Consider the following 13,882-nt stretch of genomic DNA (forward strand, 5'->3'; position numbering starts at 1 on the left):
AGAAAACATTCCTTTATCCTCCTCCCCGGGAACTGGCCAGGCTCCCAAAGAGCAGGAGAAGGTCATTCGGCAGCAAAGTTTCTTGGTTACCAGAGCCAAATCTAGGTACAAGCCTCTCCAGCCCAAAAATTTGTCCTTACATTTGGCCCTAGAGTTGCATTGAGAGGTAGACATAATTAACACATTATAAGAATACAATACACATTTTTCATACAAGTATACATCTAGCAATCAAACACAACAATAAAAACAGATGGGGGAGACAGTAAGAGATAAAGGACAACAAAAACAGTGACACACAGAACACAAATCACAAGCCGCGCAGCAACAGACCGAGACAAAACTGAAACTATCAGAAGGGAGCGGCAGTCTGGCCAGGCTCTCCCCTGGAAGAAAGGAAATTCCTTCTTTCCCTCCTTCCCAGACCACCACTGGAGTGTTCTCCAGGGTTGAACCAGGGGTCTCAGGACACGTCTGAAATCACAAGCCGCGCAGCAACAGACTGAGACAAAACCAAAACCAAAATTTCAGAAGGGAGCGGCCGTTTGGCCAGGCTCTCCCCTGGAAGAAGGGAAACGCCCTCTTTCCCTCCTTCCCAGACCACCACTGGAGCGTCCTCCAGGGTTGGACCAGGGGCCTCAGGACACGTCTGTCTCCCCCTTCGGTCCAGTCAGTACTGAGCCTGTACAGGCGCCCCAGGACGGATTCCACATCATCCTGGCAGACAAGGACAAACAGTACAAACCACAGTTACAATGATACACAAGTAAGCAAACTTACCTCCGTCTGGCCGATGGAGTGTGGGAGTCTGGGGTCCCCCAAATCCCGGACGAGCCCCCAAATGTAGGACCCCAAAAGCGGTGTCCTCTTGTGACGACCCCAGAAACACAGACTCCAGACCAGACGATGCAATAGAACAGGAGGTAATTTTATTTCATTTGTACAAATGGGCCCCCTACTGCTGCAAGCAGCAAGCAAGTGAGAGGAGCCCCGAGCAGCTATCTCACACAGCTTTTAAAGGGCAAAACCACAAAATTAACATATTATAGGCTGGCGTAAGTTCATTGGATAATTTTCAGTAGCGGGCCTTGTATGGCAGTCTAAAAGTGGTAATGTCCGTGGAAAAGTACTAGGTCAAAGGGATACATTAGGGGAGGGGGTCTCTAGGAGAGAGGAATAGGTTGCTACGTGCCTTGCAGCTTTCTTTGTTAACCTTGAGCAAGCGTAGGGAAGGGGCTTATCTACAAGGCAGGTGTTCTGTGTATCTCTGGTTAGTAGCTGACTGCTTTCTCTGTGAACCGGTTTACTCCCCATTTCCCAAGGCCGTCTCTGGAACGGTATGTCTCAAGAGCCCCATTTTTTTTATGGTGGCTCTTGGCTCCTTTCAGTTTAAGTCCCAGATGTTCTACTCCCAAACCAGCTCCCTGCTAATGCACCTGGAACAGCAGAAGATGGCCTAACGCTTGGGCCCCTGCACCCACGTGGGAGACCCAGATGAGGCTCCTGGCTTCAGACAGGCTCAGTTCCAGCCACTGGGGAGTGAACCAGTGGATGGAAGACCCTCTTCCCCTTCTCTTTCTCTGCCTTCTGTGAAACTCCTTTGAGTAAATAAATACATCCAAAAAAAATACTTGGAGGAAAATAGTGCACCTGTACAGAACATGCAGTTTTTTCCCCTTCATTATTCCTTAAATACAAACTATTTACCCAATATTTAGCTGTGAGGCAGGATGACCCTGGAGCTCATGGAGATCCCAGACTAAAGGTCAGGGAGCCAACAGGGAGGCAGCCCCAGGGACATCTGAGTGCTGCTTAAAGAAAAGAAGGTAGGAAAGCAGAAAGACTGGTCAGGAAGGAAGCTGAAGATGATTGGCATCAGCAATGGGGAGGCTTTAGTCTGCATTTTAACAAATTACACAAGGGTGTGAGAAAAGTTCAGTCTGGGAGAAGAAAACAGGCAATTCAATTTGAGATGTTACAATAACCATAAAATGTCACCTGAGATAATCAAAGTGCTGAATAATCCAGCCTGGGGATGCCAAGTTAGAGCAACCAATTCCCAACTGAAGCCAGAAAAACAGGAAATGAACTACCTGGACAGGAAAGAAATGTTACCATCTTCAAAGAGCTGAAGCACACAGGAGAGCTGGTCAAGTGGAAATGGATGCATCTGGCTCTTGCTCGGGATGTCTGTACCTAGTCTTAGAGGTAATGGGGAAACACAGGAAGACTGGTCCACAAGAGAGCATCCGTGCTTTTTTTTTCTTTTCTCAAGTGATTTAGCTGGATAACGAAGTGAAAGAGCCTCGTATGTAACCAAGATAGAACTCACAGTATGTTGTTAGGTTCACACTTAAGGAAATTCACTCCTTACTGAAGCTGTTTATTGAGGCAATAGGGCTGGTGAGCACTTTACTCAAAGTAGCCCAGCACAGGCAAGACTCCCAAAACGCTAGCAGGAACCCCTTGCAGACAGGCACTGCACAAACCACACTGAAGCCCCTGTTCCCATCTCATGTGCAGAGCACCCCAATTTCGTCTGGGATACCCTCTTCCTTTCTATACTACAATTGTCAAGCATGACACAAGGTATCCTGCTGTTAACTGGCTTAACTAATCTTCAAGTTGATCAGAAAAACTCTGGTTAAAAACCAAGGAAAAAGGTGGCAAGTTATCTCATCCAGGCAGCTCATCCCAGCAGCTCCCAGAACAGACAGGATGCTGGGTGGGGGGACGGGTTGGGGAACAGGTGGCTGTCCTCTAGGAGAGAACTGCAGGAGGTGGGCAGCTAGCCTGTGGCAGGCCCAGGCATGGAGGTGGCTGCGGTGGGACTGCATGAGTGGGGAGCAGGCATGGGGATGGGGTGGAAAGTTGGGGTTGTAGGTGGGCAGTAGCCAGGGGCTGGGGTAAGGAGGCTGGCGGTAGGGCAGGTAAGCAGGCGGTCATAGGCAGAGGGGAGATTGTGGGGAGACAGGTAGTGGAAGAAGGGGACAGGGCACTATAACAGGGGCTCTGGGTCTTCCATCATGGACTACAGGCTCTGGTAGCCCTCTCCAGACATGTAGGAGCTGGGGGTGGACATCCCCATAACAGAGCTGGAGGGAGGCAGGGGCATGGCGGGCTGGAAGAGGAATCTGGACTTTGGGGAGGCGCAGCCACCATGTCTGACAACTAAGCCTGTTCCAAGGTGGTATCAAGAGGCAGTTTTCTGGTCTGGAGGGGCATGGGCTGGTGGCAAGGGCAGGTGAGCAGTCTCAGTTTGGGGATTTTAGGTGGCAGTGGTCCTGCTTTGTTCTCTTTGCGAGAGACAACCATGGCTCGTGTAACCTGCCGGAGCTGCGAAGATTGGCTTCGTGGGCTGCTGCTATGGAGCTGATGGCCGGGAGTCCTCCTACTGGGGCTGCCAGGTCTGGGAGCCTCGGTTATGCTTGTGGCCCTTGCAGTGTGGTCTGAAGAGATGGGGCCTGTGGTGAGAAATCTGTTGTTTCCTCTTGGGAGTAAAGGTCTAGGATCTGGTGGCAGAGGTCTTCCAAAACATCCACAGGGACATCCTGAACAAAATGCTCCCACCATCAAGTCCAATCTTGTGTTTCCAGTTTGCACAAACTTCCTGAAAGATAGATGGCTGCAACTGCTATGACGTCTGGTTCCTACTGCAGTGACAAGGTGGTACAGAGTGTGTCACCTACAAAGGTCTACGGCATTAGAACCAGCTTCTGAATATGGCTTTTATTACTTTTGAGTTGCTCTGCATATCTGAATAGGAACTGGCATATATGTTCTTCCTGTAAGTCAGACTTTATGGTTCGCAGTAAGATTCTCTCTAGAACCATTACCTTATCCTTCGGGACGTCTCCAAACTGACCAAACTGGACACCATTTAAGAAACTACAAGCTGTCTGATCTCACCCTTCTTGGCAGTACTGGTTCTCAGTGGCTGGGTCAAGTCCTCCCGTCTGAGCCACATCTTTCTTAACCAGTACTAACATGCTTCCCTGCGGTCCAGGTCTGCCAGTTACTGAAGGGTTTACATTTTCTTCATTCTACTTCATTTACTGAAGTACACTTGTTCTTTCCAAAAGGTCTCTGAAAATGTTAAGACTCCCCTTGCCTCAGGCATGCCCCTTGGCTAAGTCCCCTTGCCCACTGTGGCCATCTAGGATGTACAATCTCTGTTCTTAAAAGGTGTACTTGAAAGACCCACAGAGAGGGGGGAGAGAAAGACAGAACTCCATGCAGGTCTCCCAGAGGTGGCAGAGACCCAGTTCTTGGGCCATCATCTACTGCCTTCCCAGGCACATTTGCAGGAAGCTGGATCAAAAGCAGAGCAACCAGGACCCAAAGCTGCACTCCAACATGGGAAGCCAGCAGCATCACAAGCAGTGGCTTAACTTGCTTTGCCACAGTACTGGCCTCCAAACATGTTTGCTTAAGACAGCACTGTAAAATATAAAATTGCACTGTGCGCATTTTGTTCTATGGCACCATTAAACACCTGTGAGGTGAAAACCAGGAAGTACACACTTAAAAATACTCTGGAGGGGGCTGGCGCTTTGGTGCAGTGGGTAAAGCTGCTGCCTGCAGTGCCAGCATCCCAAATGGGTACCGGTTCAAGCCCCAGCTGCTCCACTTCCAATCTGGTTTCTGGGAAAGCAGTACAAGATGGTCCAAGTCCTTGGGCCCCTGCACAACCAAGTGGGAGATCCAGAAGAAGCTCCTGGCTCCTGCAGCCAATTGGCGAATGAACCAGCGGATAGAAGACCTCTCTTTCTCTCTGCCTCTACTCCTCTCTCTGTGTAACTCTTTCAAATAAAGAAATCTTTAAAAAAAATTCTGGAATGTGAAATTAGTGTTTTCACTTTTAATAAGTAAATCCATCACAAGCAGAAATTAGTACATGTTCAGTAGCTTAACTTAAATGTTTCCCATACCCAGTACTGAGAGCTATTTCCTAGAACCCGCACTGTGGCACAGGCACGGCAGGTGAAGTCTCTGCCTGTGGCGCTGGCATCCCATATGGGCACCAGCTAGAGTCCTGGCTGCTCCACTTCTGATCCAGCTCCCTCTGCTATGACCTGAGAAAGCAGTGAAAGACGGCCCAAGTGCTTGGGCCCCTGCACCCATATGGGCAACCTGGAAGAAGATCCTGGCTCCTGGCTTCAGATCAGCCCACCTCCGGATGTTGCAGCCATTTGAGGAGTGAACCAGCACACGGAAGTTCTCCATCTTTCCTTCTCAAATAAAATATTCCTAACCTGATACAGAAGACAAATACTGTAACAGGTAGACAACTTGAGAATAAATTGGAAGCTTTAATAACTAGGTGACAAACCACACTACTTTCTACATCCACAAAACCAATTTAAAAAAAAAAAACACAGCACGACTAAAAAGGACTTCTGTTTATCATAGTTTTGAAAATACTTCAACTCAACAAACACAGAGACAATTATTTTTCCCATTTACTCTTTATAAACTAATAATACTCAACGAACCCTGGTGGGAAGTATTCCAAAGGGCTGCACACAAACAAAAGCTACCACACTTTATTACTCCTCTGGCAGGACAGTCTTAAGTTACCACAGGTCAGAACACACGGGAAGTATTTGAAAGCAAAAATTAAATATAGAAAAGTAGGAGATTCTCCTATTTAAGTCTCAACCAACTTATTTGGAAAGGACTTGAGACTATCAAATTCAATGTCATTCTTTAGCAAAAAACAAGGAAAAAGCAAAAGTCAAATGACTGTATGATTTGTTCATACTGAGATCACTAATAATCAGCAAAACCACAATATCCATATTGAGACCAATCTACTGCTCTTCCTACTTCATTTTCTCACTTTGATTCTTTTACCAAAAACCAATGAAATACATACATCCAGACTCAGAAAGCATACTTTAGCAGTCACTGAATCTAGTCAGTACTGAGTATTCAAAGAATTCTGGCTATATGATTCCACTGTAGAGGAAATAAGACCACAGCCAGAGACAAAGGAAGGAAAGGCGATGCCGACACTCACCCTGAAAGTGGCTGCTCCAAATATCTGGGGAAGTAGCTGTGTGCCATACCTTGTCTAGGGAGGGAAGATGTCCTAAGCTAAGCTTCTGTAACTCCTGTCCTGCCCCAGGTATCTTTTATAAACATACTGGACCCAAATGATTCAAAGTGTGGTCCTAAGTCACGTAAGACTACAACTTAAACCCACCAATGCTCTAATGGTTAAGGTATGATGCTGATGAGCCTATAAATATTGTAAGAAACCTGGGTTAGATGCTCAGTTCTCAGAAAATGATTCCCACCGAGCTCGCTGGCGTTAATAAACTTTACATCTTTCACTGTCTCTGATGTCTCTATGAGTGGAGTTTTCTTATCAAGGTTTCTGTAACAATTCGGTGCACTGGCCTGGAACCCCTGCTGTACCCATTAACAAGCACTGGGAGATACACACCCCCACTATGTTCATACAAGGCTGGCCCTTTGAGCCTTGACCGGCAGGACTCAGCTGGGGCCCTGGGGCCCTGGAAAAGCCCATGGCATGCCTCCAGACTCACTCAGGGATCCTAACTCCCTGAGCCATGGCCTGCTCCCCAAGACTAACTCTCCATGGTCAACTGAACAGGACAAATGGACAGCTACTCCTGGACTTCAGGACACGGCTGAATGCCCTGGAGTGCCCAGTACTCAGGCCTGCCTTTGTGTGGAAGCAGGAGACTGATCACCTCCCAGCAATCCTTGTGATTGCTCCTGGTGGGTCCTCACAAGGAGGTACCTGTCTGGTGTTCGTAAGGGAGAAGGGGGGGGGGGTATGAACGTGACTCCACCGCCCTGCGGCTACCTAATCTGAGTCCTCACAGGGAGGTACCTTTCTGGTGTCTGTAAGGTAAAGTGTGTGTGTGAGTGTGTGTGTTATGAACGTTTGTGACTCCACCGCCCTGCGGCTACCTGGTCTGAGCCCTAAGCTGCCCTGCTCTCGGCAAACAGCGACCAGGTGGGTGAAGCGGTTAACGGTCCAGAGCAGTGCCTGTTCAGAGTTCTCTGTCTCTTGCTTTTTGACCCCAACCAAGGGTGGCACATTATGGGAGAATCCTATTCAAAACCAACTGTCTTAGACTGTATGATCAAAAACCTCAAGAAGGTCACAGCATAAAAATATGTTCCAAGTTGGGGTGGGAGAGAGAAAGGCAGTTTGGACTTTTTTCCTCTTTGGTTTGTGGTATGTTAACTCCATCCCTTTGCTGGGAGTGGGGTGGGAGAGGGGAAGAGAAAGGTCAGCTGCCTGTCAGCACGAGGCAGTGCTACTTGGAAGTCTCCTGAATCAAGTTAACAACCCCCAATGGGCTTCTTGTCCGTGACACCCCAGCCTCTGGCCTACAGTCACCCTTGGGACCTGCCTGAACACATCTGTTGTGGAAATGGTCCCAGATATCTGACTGTTGAATGGGTGTCAGCCTGGGGACGCTTGTTTGGTGAAAGACTAGGCTCAAATTCAATTTAAAACCTAGGGAGACAGCACTGATCAATAATCTTGTGCATAAAATTGCCAGAGCAATAACTTCTGTGCTAATTCTATTCAAATGTAATTGGACATTGAGCATGAAGAAATTTCTCTTTAATCACTGCTTTAAAAGAAAAAAAATTTGCTTTGTTACCAGTGGAACTTGTTTTGTTACTAGGTTTAACAGATCCAGCAAAATACCAATGGGTATGGGTAATCAGAACTATTGTTACGGACTATAAGGTAAATCTGACAAGTAAAAAATTTTTCATTTAACTTTTTTTAAAAAAAAAGTGAAGTGAAAAGGCTGACTTAACATGGAAGAGGTGCCAGAGGCCACTGCCCATCCAAGATAAGGGCAGAGCCACCACTGCCACAGCTGCAAGCCTGGGCTCTTCAGAGAAACCTGTGTGGGGTGTGGAGGAGGGAGTGGCCAAAGGCTGTGCAGGGCCAGGAGCCCCAGTTGGCACCAAGCCAGGCATTGTGGAGGGAGGAGCAGGCCCAGGAGCCTGTGACCATTAGGGAGCCTGAGGTGTCTGCCCGTCAGGCAGTGTGGAGATGTGTGGGTCCATGATGTTGCTGCTGTCTGCTGGGCTGCCACATTGCGGGAGCTCAAGAGGTCACAATGTAGGTACACCTGGCAATAACCAGACAGGCAGACCACCCAGACTAGTTCCCCTATATAAACTCCTGGTTATAAACTGCTTTAATTTAGCACCCCCTGGACAGAGTTCTGCGCTGGCAGGCAGGGACAAAGCAAAATCCCTGTGGCCAGGACTCAGTCCCAGTCAAGAGACCAAGGAACATCCAAGATACTCACGGCGTCTCTGGAGAAGCCCCCACTGCCACCACCTCCCTCTGCCAAGGCCAGAAGCCCCTCCCCTACCAGACAATCTACCACCATCTGTTTCACTCCTGCCATAACCTGAGAAACCGGAAATCTGAACAGACAGGGATGCGTCTCCGTTCAGCTCAGAGCCAGCGCCTGCCTCAGTTCTCTGTTCCCAGATGGGGAGAGAGGCAGGGCCGCTGCCTAGGGTGCTGGCAGTGGCAGTGGCAGCAACAGCATCAGCTGCAGCTGACAAACTCTGGGAGAGACTGAATGTGAAAGTCCCACAGGCAGTCACAGCCCCGATGGATCACCAAGGACACTGCTGGCTCACCAACTCATGTATGACCACTGCCAGGGCTTCCTCTACGAGAAGCCCTGAGGACGTCTGGAAACCATCCAAACCTGAGCCCAGCCGCCTTTCTTCCTGCTGGGCCTCCATAGTATGACTGCCTGAAACACCTGTGGTAGGGCTCAGACCTCATGGACCAGCCTCCGCCTGCTCCAGACCGCACCCTCTACCCTGAGGAAAGCAGCTTCCTGTTGGAGGGTAAGCGCCTGGCAGGGTCATGCGTTGGTAACAAATAGAGTCAGGGCCCTCCCGGTGGGCTGGTCGGCCAATGGGCAGAGCTGCCAGCCTTCATCAGAGCCCTGGAAACTGAGAAAGGGATGAAAGGTAAACACCTACATGGACTCGAGTTAGGCTTTCATACACGGAGCTCTGTACCGGGAAAGAGGACTTCTCAGTGCAGGAGGAGAGGCCGTTAAAAACTGAACTGAGATCCTGTGGCTCCTGGAAGCGGTCTGGGAGGCCACAGCTGTTTCTCAGAGGCAACAGGCAGCCATGACGATGACTCAAAGTGTGCCCCAGAGGAAGAGAACTGGGAAAGAGGAGAAAAGGGTATCAAGAGTTCAGACTGATGGTGGCTTCTTCCTGACAAGACGCCTTTCTATCCCAGGTCACTTGGCCCACACCCTGGCTCATCAGCTTCATGAAAACTCACATGGGAAAAACAGCGTTAGAAGCTCTGGGAAACTGGTACTATTATGTGGCTAAGCTCCCCACGCTTTGCAGAAGTGTAACCCAGAGATGCTAAACTTATGCCTGCAACTATGCCGAACAGGAGCCTCCCAGCCGCTGAGAATACAGAGAACCGGACAAAACCTGGAGACAGACTTTGCTGAACTACCACCCAGCACAGGCTACAGACACCTGTTGGTTAGTCTGTACTACTCAGGCTGGGTGGAGGCATTCCTCACCATACAGAGATAGCAGAGAAGTCGCCAGGGATTTGCTGAGATTTTTCCTCGGTACATGAGGCCTACCTCTTCTGGCTCACACAACGGGTCTGCCTTTGCGGCTGAGGTCGCACAAGGACTGGCAAAGGCTCTATCAATTACATGGAAGCGTCTGAGTTCAGGGAAAGCTGAGAGCACAAAGCAGGCCCTAAAGCAAGCCCTGAGTAAGTTCTGTCCGGAGACTCAATTACTTTGGACTTCAGTACTGCTTCTAGTTCTCCTGAATGAGATGCTCACTCTGAACAGGAATCAAGCTCTCACCCTGTGAGTCTGTTTGGTAGCTCCCCACCCCCTAGCCCCATAAAGATCCCTGGAGATAGAAGAGAAATGGAAAATGTAGAAATCCATGCCAAGCTACAGCTCCTGGCCACTCCTACAGCCCAGTTACACCCGTGGGTGTTACATTTCCCATGCCCCTAAGTAATCCAGTGCACCCTCACAGGCCAGGAGACCTTGCATGGGTAAGACCGGCACAGGTGGTACCCCTTAGGCCCACGTGAAAGGGACCCTACCCTGTGCTTCTAACATCTCCCTCAGCCTACAAGTTTGCAGGTACAGACACCTGGACCCATCACTCTCCAGTGAAGACTGCTGCCCCACCTCAGAGTTCTGCCAAGTGGACGGTGACTGGAGATCCTGAAAATCCCCTCAGAGTCACCTCTGAGACCACTAGAAAATTCAACAAGGGACACCTGAGAATTAGGGTCATGCTGTCATTCTATTCCATTTACTAGTAATATTGAACTTGCTGCTGTCCACAGGTCTAGCCAAGATGGCTCCAAGAAAACTGAAATCAGTCACAAAGGCTTGCTCTAGCCATTTTTATGTAAGAGTAATGGGTCTGTCCAGAGGAATTTTTCTATTTCTTAAAGTAGCCAAAAAGGCTTCTAAATGCATTACCAACAAAGTAGGGACAAAGCCAACAGGTGAATTAACAAATAGCCACTGAGAACCTTGGCTTTCCTCACTTCCCAAATGTCCCTTGTCCCAATAACCAAATTCTTCTTATGCTGGTAGCTGAGCAGGCCCGAGTTAAAAGAGGATCCAGCTCATACCCCTACTAGGCAGCCTTGGAATTATGGCAGAGTGGGTACCAGAATAGGAAGAACTGCTTCATAAACCAGCTCTTACAACAAATTATCCAAAGACCTGTCAAACGATGTAGAAGGAGTTGCCAAGTCTTCAGTGGCTCTCCCAGATCAATTAGACTCCTTAGCTGCTGTGGACCTGCAGAACAGGAGGGGACTTGACCTGTTAACTCTAGGAAAGGGGGAAGTTTGCCTTTTCTTAAATGAAGATTGTTGTTTCTATGTCAACAGCTGGGGAGCAGTCAGAGATATGGTCCAACAACTTAACGGGAGGGTCAGAAAAAGCAAAGAAGCAATAGCTAACTCTTGGAGCTTTGGGAATAGTATGTGGAGCTCGGCATCCTGGCTCCTCCCACTGCTCAGATCTCTTCTTGTAGTCTTTCCGGCACTTCTGTTCGGTCCCTGCATCATTACCATGCTAACCCGATTTGTCTCTGCTTGCCTGGAAGCCTAAAGTTCCAAATGCTCCTCCAGAGCTAGCAGCCAGTTAATTTAGAAGATGCACCAGAAGATGGTGCCCCTCAGAATGGTCAAGAGTGGACCAAAGGGGAGCGGAATGTAGAGGAAATATAACCAGAGACAAAGGAAGGAACGCAGACCCGACGCTCACCCTGAAAAGTGGCTGCTCCCAATTCTCTGGTGAAGCAGCTGTGCGCTAAGGTTACCTTGTCTAGGGAGCTCAGCTTCTGTAACTCCAGTCAGAAATCTGCCCCAGGTATCTCTCTCAGAAACATACTGGACCCACCGACCATTGGAAGTGTGGTCCTAAGTCCCATTAAGACTGCAATTTAAACCCACCAGTGCTCTAACGGTTAAGGTATGATGCTGGTAAGCCTATAAATATTGTACGAAACTTGGGTTTGATGCTCAGTTCTCAGGAAATGATTCCCACCGAGCTCACTGGCATTAATAAACTGTTTTCCATGCTCCACTGTCTCTGGTGTCTGTCTGAATGGAGTTTTCCCACCCCAAGTTTCTGTAACACAACGTTTTTCAAGTTTTTATCGTGTAGGTCCTTAACATGATGTTCTGATATGTACCCAAAGTCCAATGAATAAAGTCTTGGAAATAGCACCACACAAAACAAACCAGAAGCCCCGGATGTACTTCCTGGCCTTCCTCCATGGACACCAAAATTATCTGGAAGGATTAGAGAGGGGTAACCTCTAACACGAAGAAACACGGCTGACAAACCAAAACTGGAGGAGTACCCTGACCAAAACTGAGTATCTCCACCTGATCTTGATCAATTCCAAGCCTAAGCAGAGGGGAAGAAACCAAAATGACACAGAATCCTAGCGTCTACAAAATTTCATGCACTGTTAAATCGAAGGATGGCTTTTTAAAAACCACACACATTCTTAAGAATAAGCAGTACTAGGAAAAAATTAGTAACAATTTTTTAAAAGTAAACATTACAATATTCACTCAAGACAAATTCATCTTAAAGAATCCAAAATTCTAGGCCGGTGCCGCAGCTCACTAGGCTAATCCTCCGCCTAGCGGCGCCGGCACACCGGGTTCTAGTCCCGGTTGGGGCGCTGGATTCTGTCCCGGTTGCCCCTCTTCCAGGCCAGCTCTCTGCTGTGGGCAGGGAGTGCAGTGGAGGATGGCTCAGGTGCTTGGGCCCTGCACCCCATGGGAGACCAGGAAAAGCACCTGGCTCCTGCTGGCCGCGGCGGCCATTGGAGGGTGAACCAACGGCAAAAAAGGAAGACCTTTCTCTCTGTCTCTCTCTCTCACTGTCCACTCTGCCTGTCAAAAAAAAAAAAAAAAAAAGAATCCAAAATTCCAAATTTTTTCAAAACACTGGTAAAGAAACAATTTCAGAGCCTATAATTTATTCATTCAAATATCTTCACTTCATTCTTTAGTCACTGAGAATAAGTTTTAACTACTACAAGCAATGAATAATCAGAAAATACAGGAAAATAAGACAGAAGTCATGTGGCTTATATTGTTTCAGATCAAAAATAAGGTGGGATTAAAGAGTTGGGTCTGATCTGCTAAGCAGCCTATGGCTTTTCAGCAAGATGAGAATTCAACCAAGCGACTGTTTGGACTGGAACAGATAGCTCACATGGTTTCACAGTTTTGGTTTCAACACTCCTCAGTTCAAAGGTAAAGTCTGCTCACATAATGGCTGCATTCTCCCTCCCCCACCCCTACAAAATGACCTTTAGCTAACAGAGTCACTTATTTAAACAGCGATTCTGAAGGACAAAGGAAATGGAGACCTACACATGAGAACTTCTAGGGATGCACAAGTGGCTTGCACCGGGCTATACTTGGAAAAGGCCACCACTCACCACCACAAAATCCCCTATTATTCTATCTAATATACTATGGAAACTAAAACATTTAAGGAAAGCACAGTAAAAAATCAGCAAAAGTTTGAGATGTAGGATTTTAAATGATTTCATTCAAGTATATACATATCTTATAGGTTTATAATAAAGCAACCGACACTAGTCTAACAAGTAAGGCTACTTAAGGGATTAGTCATAATAGTTTGCAATTAACACACCAACCATGTACACAATTTGTCAAGTTTATAAACTAATTGATCATATATTTTCTTAGAAAGTCTGAATAAATTATGCACTTTGTAAGTTGTACAAAAATACTAAAACAATTAGCTAGAATTCATATAAAGATTTGCTCATTTATTTGAAACACAGAGCATCAAAGAGGCACAGAAAGAGACATCTTCGATTTGCTAGTTCACTCTTCTAAATGACTACAATATCCAGGGATACACCAGACCAATCCAGGAGCAAACTCCTCTGCCATACAGGTGGAAGTGTTCCAAGCACTTGCACCATCACCCACTGCCTTCCCAGTCACATAAGCAGAAGTTCAATCACAAATGGAGCAGCCAGAACTCTGATATGGAATGCAAGCATGTTGCAAGTGGTGGCTTAACCTGCTGCACCACAATACCAGCCCCATAAGAGTTAATCTTGTAATTTCACTCTAATTTTAAATGCAAATGGAAAAAACCTGACATCAACTCTCTAAAGGTTACTGCCCCGCATTTCTGAATATATCAAATGGCATATAAAACAGGAATTTATTGACCACCTACATTTATAAGCCAGACTGATAATAAAATCACTACCTACCCTGCAAACCATCTATGTAAATAATTACAAAGTAGAAAAGAGA

The 13,882-nt window shown here is 47.4% G+C and overlaps 1 protein-coding gene and 1 pseudogene across 3 annotated transcripts in view; both read right to left on the reverse strand.

The window, feature by feature from the left end:
* LOC100342241 (WW domain-containing adapter protein with coiled-coil) overlaps positions 1–13,882 on the reverse strand; it is an 86,850-nt gene that overhangs the window by 48,307 nt on the left and 24,661 nt on the right. The window lies entirely within an intron of this gene.
* LOC138845029 (cyclin-K pseudogene) lies at positions 2,672–3,315 on the reverse strand (annotated as a pseudogene).

The sequence above is a fragment of the Oryctolagus cuniculus genome, chromosome 13, assembly GCF_051225735.1.
Source record: "Oryctolagus cuniculus isolate XC-2025 breed Fujian yellow rabbit chromosome 13, ASM5122573v1, whole genome shotgun sequence".
Classification (NCBI taxonomy): Eukaryota; Metazoa; Chordata; class Mammalia; order Lagomorpha; family Leporidae; genus Oryctolagus; species Oryctolagus cuniculus.